Raw genomic sequence first — 6,647 nt, forward strand, 5'->3', positions numbered from 1 at the left:
AGAAAGATTGGATGGTATTGGCGGCTACAATCTTCCTCCCGGCATCAGATAAAATACAAAGACACAAATCTAATATCCCAAACCTTCAGCAGACATCGGGCCTGAATAATGCCTCAGGAATGTAATAAAGGAAGTTGAAAATTACTTATATGTAGCAAATACCAATCCCAAACTATGTACAGATAGACCCCAATGTACGATATTTCAAAGTTATGAAGCTCAGAATCCGTTTTGAATAAAGGTAAGTCGGGGTTTACCTGTATCCACCCAATCAACGCACTCAGATCTCTTCCCATGACCACCACGCAACCCCCCCCCCCCCCACCAAAGTCATCATTTCGGTGCTCCTCTTGTCATGACATCAAGGAAAAATGCTTTGTCAGACCCAATGCCATTTAAAAAAAAAGTGATTTGGAATGCATACATAGATTGCCGTCACTGGGAAGGGCAAGAGAGATTGAAGAGGGAGAGAGAGCAACACTTATCTGCACGTGCATTCCAAATCACAACATAGGTTGCAAATTGACACCACTAGTTATCAGGTGCCATCTCAGGAGGCATCACCTCACGTCCACGTCCCAGCAGGAGCAGAGACATCGGCCTTCTGATAGGAGCAGCTCAGAAAGCTACCTGAACAGATAGACCCTGACCTACGATAATTTCTCCTGATGATGTAAGTCGTAGAACCGAACCCCACCGTGAGTCTACCTCTATTCATTCCATTAACGTATTTTTAATTCTGGAACAGAGAAAGTCAAAGACTGGATCAAGAACATAGCTTCTATAATATAGACATAGAATTTTGAAGTTGTTTATGTTCTGAAATCAGAAGGTTAAACTCCTCCCTCCGCAATTTACTCATCCACTCTTCCCATCAATTGCCAGCCTGGTACTTACTACAAATGGGACCCCAAGAATTGCTACACTTGCACTTACACCTCCTCCCTCTCCACCATTTGAGCCACAAAATAGTCCATCCAAGTGAAGCAATACTTTACTTGTGAATCTATAGGGGTAATTTACTGCATCCAATGTTCCCAATGCAGCCTCCTGCACCTTGATGAGTCTGGACACAGGCTGGGAGATCATTTTGTTGAGCACCTTTGCTTTGTCCATTGCAACATCAAGGACCTCCCAGTGGCCAACCATTTTAATTCCACGCACCATTAATACACTGGCATGTCTGTCCAATGGCATGCCCAATTCACGCCATTCTCAAAATGGAGGAATAGTGCTTTATATTCGGTCTCGGCAGTCTTCTACCTGATGGCATCAATATCATCCTCCATTATCTATAAGCCACCTTCCTGGGTCTCTCTCTTTCCCTGCCCTCTGTCTCCTTTCCTCCAGTTCCTCACACCTTCCATTCCTTCTCCTATCAGAGAACTACCTTTCTTAGCCCTCTACCGCCTCCACCTATCACCTCAGCTTTCTCTTCTTCCCTCCCACCTGTATTCACCGATTACCTCTTACCTGTTAGCCTATGCTCCTCCCCTTCCCTCCAGCTTTTTATTCAAATGTCTACCTGTTTTTCCAGATTCCTGACAAAGGGCTGTCCTGAAACATTGGCTGCCTTTCTTTCTGTAATGCAGAGTGACCTACTGATTTCTCCAGCACTTTTATAAATAGCATTAAATCAGTGATCTGCATAACTGCAGTTTTCAACTGCAGTTTTTGTACTGTGACAGAGTATATAGATATGGTTTTGGGAGATAAATTGGGAAAGGTTTGTTAAAGTAGGTCACATACAAACACTTTAAAACAGATCTTATTTGAAATACTGAAGCTCTGCCCAATGCTAGACATATCAAGGCCTCACACCTTTTGCAAGAGCTTTGAATAGTGCTCAAGAGACTTCACTAATGGATTGTTGTTTACAAAAAGCAACAGATGAAAGAGCTTGTTGGAGCCACATATTGTCTGAAGGAGAGCTTGCTGTTGTAAGAGGGTCATGTGGTTTTGCAAGCAGAGGGAGTCAAACAGGCTTTTTTCTCAGAGAGAAACACACAAAGATCAGTCCTGCAGTGTTACAGCCAGCAGAGAGCAGACAGCAGCTGGGACTGGAACAGGACAAGTTCACAAGCTTGTAGAATGCCCCATTTTGGAAGACGGCCTGGTCAAAACCCTTGTGGTTCATGCAAGAGGAGAGGACTGGCTGTCTTATTCTTTGGAGCGTAGAAGGTTGAGAGGGGATTTGATAGAAGTATTTAAGATTATGAAAAGGATAGACAGAGTGGATGTGGATAGACTATTTCCATTAAGAGGAGGAAAGATTAAAACAAGAGGACATGAGTTAAGAATTAAGGGGCAGAGGTTTAGAGGTAACATGAGGGGGAACTTCTTTACTCAGAGAGTGGTAGCCGTGTGGAATGAGCTTCCGGGAGAAATAGTGGCGGCGGAGTCAATTGTATTATTTAAGAAAAGGTTGGACAGGTATATGGATGAGAAGAAGATGGAGGGTTATGGGCATTGTGCAGGGAGGTGGGATTAGAAAGGGGTGTTTGGTTCGGTGCGGACTAGAAGGGCCTAATGGCCTGTTTCCGTGCTGTAATTGTTATGTTATGTTATGTTAAGAGAAACTAAAAGGAACTCTGTGGTGACCTGAACAAAGAGGTTATCATCTGGAGAACCCTGAAGGGGAAAGTTTCGTCAGCAAGACACTGGAGTGGCTGATGGAAGTACATCAATTTTGGATGTCCTGGAACAACAAATCTCTCTCTGAAAACTGACAAGAACCTTCCTCAGTGGTAATCATTTACCTTTCAAGCACCAAAGCCTGGTGAACTTTATAAATGTTAAATTCTGTGCACAGTATAAGAATTGCCTGCAACCAGTGAACTTGGAGGAATGAGAAGTGAGATTGGACTGTGAACCAAAGAACTATTCTGAACTCACACACACAATACATATATGTGCACTTAGAATTAGAAGGGGGTTAAGTTAGGTTAAGTAAGTCAATAGAGATAAGTTAAAGTTTGCTTCTTTTTTCATTTTTAAAGATAATTAAAAGCAAATTTTGTTTAAGTAACCATTTGTCTTGGTGAATATCTATTGCTGCTGGGTTTTGGGGTCCTCTGGCCTCGAAACAATACTCATATTAGCCCAGGCCCAGACATGCACACACACACACACACACACACACACACACACACACACACACACACACACACACACACACACACACACACACACACACACACACACACACACCTACCCACACACCCTTCCCACACACCCTTCCCACCTATTTACAGCTGAAGTAATATGGGTATGATGTATGATCTCTCAGCTCACAAGGGAGCTGGAAATTTCAGTGGAAGTTCATCCAAGGAAAGAGCATTTTGAGCAGGAGGACAGGGATTGACTAAGAGACCAACTAGTGCATCACCCAGGATTTCCTGTCAGGAGGTGGCAATTGAGCTAATTTCTAGAATTAATGGGTGGCAGAGTTGGCATAGTGGTTACAGGCCAAGATCGGGACCGGGGTTCAAATCCCGCACTGTTGGTAAGGATTTTGTACCTTCTCCCTGTGTCTGTGTGGGTTTTCCCTGAGGGCTCCTGTTTCATTTCACCATTCCAAATATACTGGGGGCTGTATAGGTCAATTGAATGTAATTGGGTGGCATGGGCTCATGGACTTAAAGGGTCTTTTACTGTGCTGTATGTTCTCATTAAAAAATTTAACAGGCCACACAACATACATCATTGTTGGAAACACTTTGACATCACACATACCTCTGCACCAATATCTGTAACAACATAAACAGTAAAACCCCTGATAATTGGCCCCTATGGGGATTTGTAGATGCTGGATAAATGTATTTTCCGGTTGAATGAGACTTACTCCTACAATGCCAAACTAATACACCTGCATTAAGAATAAACTATTTAAAAGACAAAAATACTTATACTGATCAAACATTACTTGCATGAATATATAAACTTTAAAACTTTTTAACTTTATTTTCTGTCACATTCTTTGAAAACATTTAACCATCACTGCATCTGTAGGTTCTCCTTCACGGAGCCACCCGAAAAATAAAAAATAAATCCCCTCCCCCAAGTTGCGGATAAAGCCTCTGACTGGGGTGACTCTTATTAAGCAGGAATAAGGAGAGATTTTAAGAGAATCTCCCCAACAGCGAGCGGTTGCTGTTTCACACAACTTTATTCAAACAGCTGCTACGAGCAAAACACGACTGTAGAGCTCGTCGAAAGAACCAAAGACTTGTTGATCCAAACCAAGGCTTTTATTAGCAAAAGACAGGAGCTCTTCACAGGTGGCCAACCAGTCCGGAATGATCCGACCTGGCTAGGGACATAACCCTTTAAGGCCCAGACAGTAGGCATGGCTTAGCTCTCAGCCAATCGCTGTAAGCACAGTCTAGATACTGTAACTATATACACTATGTATATTGGTGATAGATCTGTACTATCACAACGACCAAGGCACTTTGCTGGCTGAATATTTGGTCCTATCTTCACCAAGCGCTTATGAGTTACTTCAGAGAACATTTACTTTTACAATTTTAAAATTGTATATTCTTTATCTATTATATTATTATTTATTTTAATTTTTTTAACATATTTTCCTCAATTTTTTTCAGTGTACTTAAGGCTGCCAATTGCTTGAATTCTGTAACCCTTTGGATGTAAAACTAAAGCATGCAACAAGCCTTTTCCTCCCAACTAGAAGCATTTACATCCTGACCTCCACTCCACATTTATTCACAAGCAAACCACATCATCCTTCCATTCCTCTCCATACTGGGAGCCATAGAACTCCATCAAAGAAAATTGCTGAACATGGTAGAGTTTTAGTTTGTCAGTCTCACTTCACGATTTTGATTCAAGTGTCCATGGGTCTGAGATATTAAACCATTGAGGTACCCTAGCATAAAAAGCTGTTTCCAACTGTACCCAGTACCAGTCCCAGAAGCAGGCCCTTTAGCCCAACTTGTACTTTCTGAACAACTTCTCTACCTAAGCTAATCCTATTTGCATTTGATTCAAAGCTCTTCCTATCCTATATTTCTTCAAGTATTTTTTTAAACATTGCAATTGCACCTTGAACGTGAATTTTAGCTCCACCAATTTGTGGTGGCCTCAATTTGATATGCATGAGGTCAGGGACAGACCATAAAACCATAAGAGATAGGACCATAAGAAGGCCATTTGGCCTATCAAATCCACTCTGCCATTCCATCATGACTTGATCCAATCTCCCACTGTCTATATCTAGATATCCCTGCACATCAGAATGCAAGTATACAGAGAACAGCAAGAGCCATTCTATGGATGCAGCCTCCCACAAATTTGCAAACTACTTTATTCATTAGACATACCACCTGAAGTAATCCCTAAGCCATCAGTGGTGGATTAACCATTAGGCTAAGTAGGCTAAAGCCTAGGGACCCAGAAGGTAAACGACTGGTACACCAATGTAACCACTTGTCAATATGGACTCATGTTAGTTCTGCATCCACCAATCAACCAATGCTTGCTGAAGTACCACATTCACCTGATTATGTATCAATTATGATAATTTAATGAGGTATTCTTTTGGTCGATCATTGGTTCAAATGCGTAAATGTTTTGCCAACACACACTGGTTGCTGTGCAGGGCTAGATTTTGTCAATGCCAAAATCTGCTCTCTAAACTCCAAATTGATTAAAGTGCTCTCAGAGTCTGTCACTCGTATCCAAATGCCAAACCAGACTTAGGAAACCTTTGGCACTTGGTCTTTTGAAAAGTGACTGGGGCGAACATCTCAGAACACCATATAGCGCAGCGGCCAGTTTCGTGGCTGCCAGAAATACCAGAAACCTCATGGCGAGAATGCACTTTATCTCCACTGAAGGAGCCGAGGATGCAGTTGCGACTTGGAATGACTTAAGGAGCATGCGTGGTGTTCTCCAACTCCCCAACTGGCAGCTGTGGGAGCGGAGCAGTGCGATAGGGGGTTGCATTGGTCTCATCAAAGTGGAGGTGGGGATCCACATCCTGAAGAGCAGCCACTGGCTGGGGGAAAGAAACTGGGACGAGCTCCGGGGAATTCCACAGGCAGCTGCATGGGGCTGCACCCAGCCCTACACCTGTGCAAAGTTTTGTGGTAAAGGTTTGGCCTGTGGGTAGGTGGGGGGAGGCATGGCCCGCAAATGCCTCCCCATAACACTGGCCATGCTGTAAGGTAAAGTTTTGTTTGATTTTAATGAAGGTTTTTCTCCCATCCTCTAACCAAACATTAACTGGTGTATTCCCAGATCACACCAAGTGGATAAACTTAGAATATGTGAGGGTATCACATCCAAAGGCTAATAAATGAAACAATTTCAATTTATTCAATTCAATGAATAAATGGGGCAGAGGGGCAAAGTCAGGGGCCTTACTAAAGCTCAGCCAAGAGCCTGAGTGGTAGTAAATGGCTATCTGTACTCTGTGATTAGTATGGCCTTACTTAAGGTGATATGTGATGGAAAAAAAAAGGATGAGAATCATTGCCCAAGTGGGATCATTAACAAGCTGCTTGAAAAAAGCTATCTCGTAGGTTTTCAACAAATTCTCTCCCTTGAGATCGAGTCCAAACCTGGTTTTCTCAATCTACTTGTATCTACTAGTTAAAATCCCCCATGACTACCATAACATT

Source organism: Narcine bancroftii, chromosome 3, assembly GCF_036971445.1.
Source record: "Narcine bancroftii isolate sNarBan1 chromosome 3, sNarBan1.hap1, whole genome shotgun sequence".
Lineage (NCBI taxonomy): Eukaryota > Metazoa > Chordata > Chondrichthyes > Torpediniformes > Narcinidae > Narcine > Narcine bancroftii.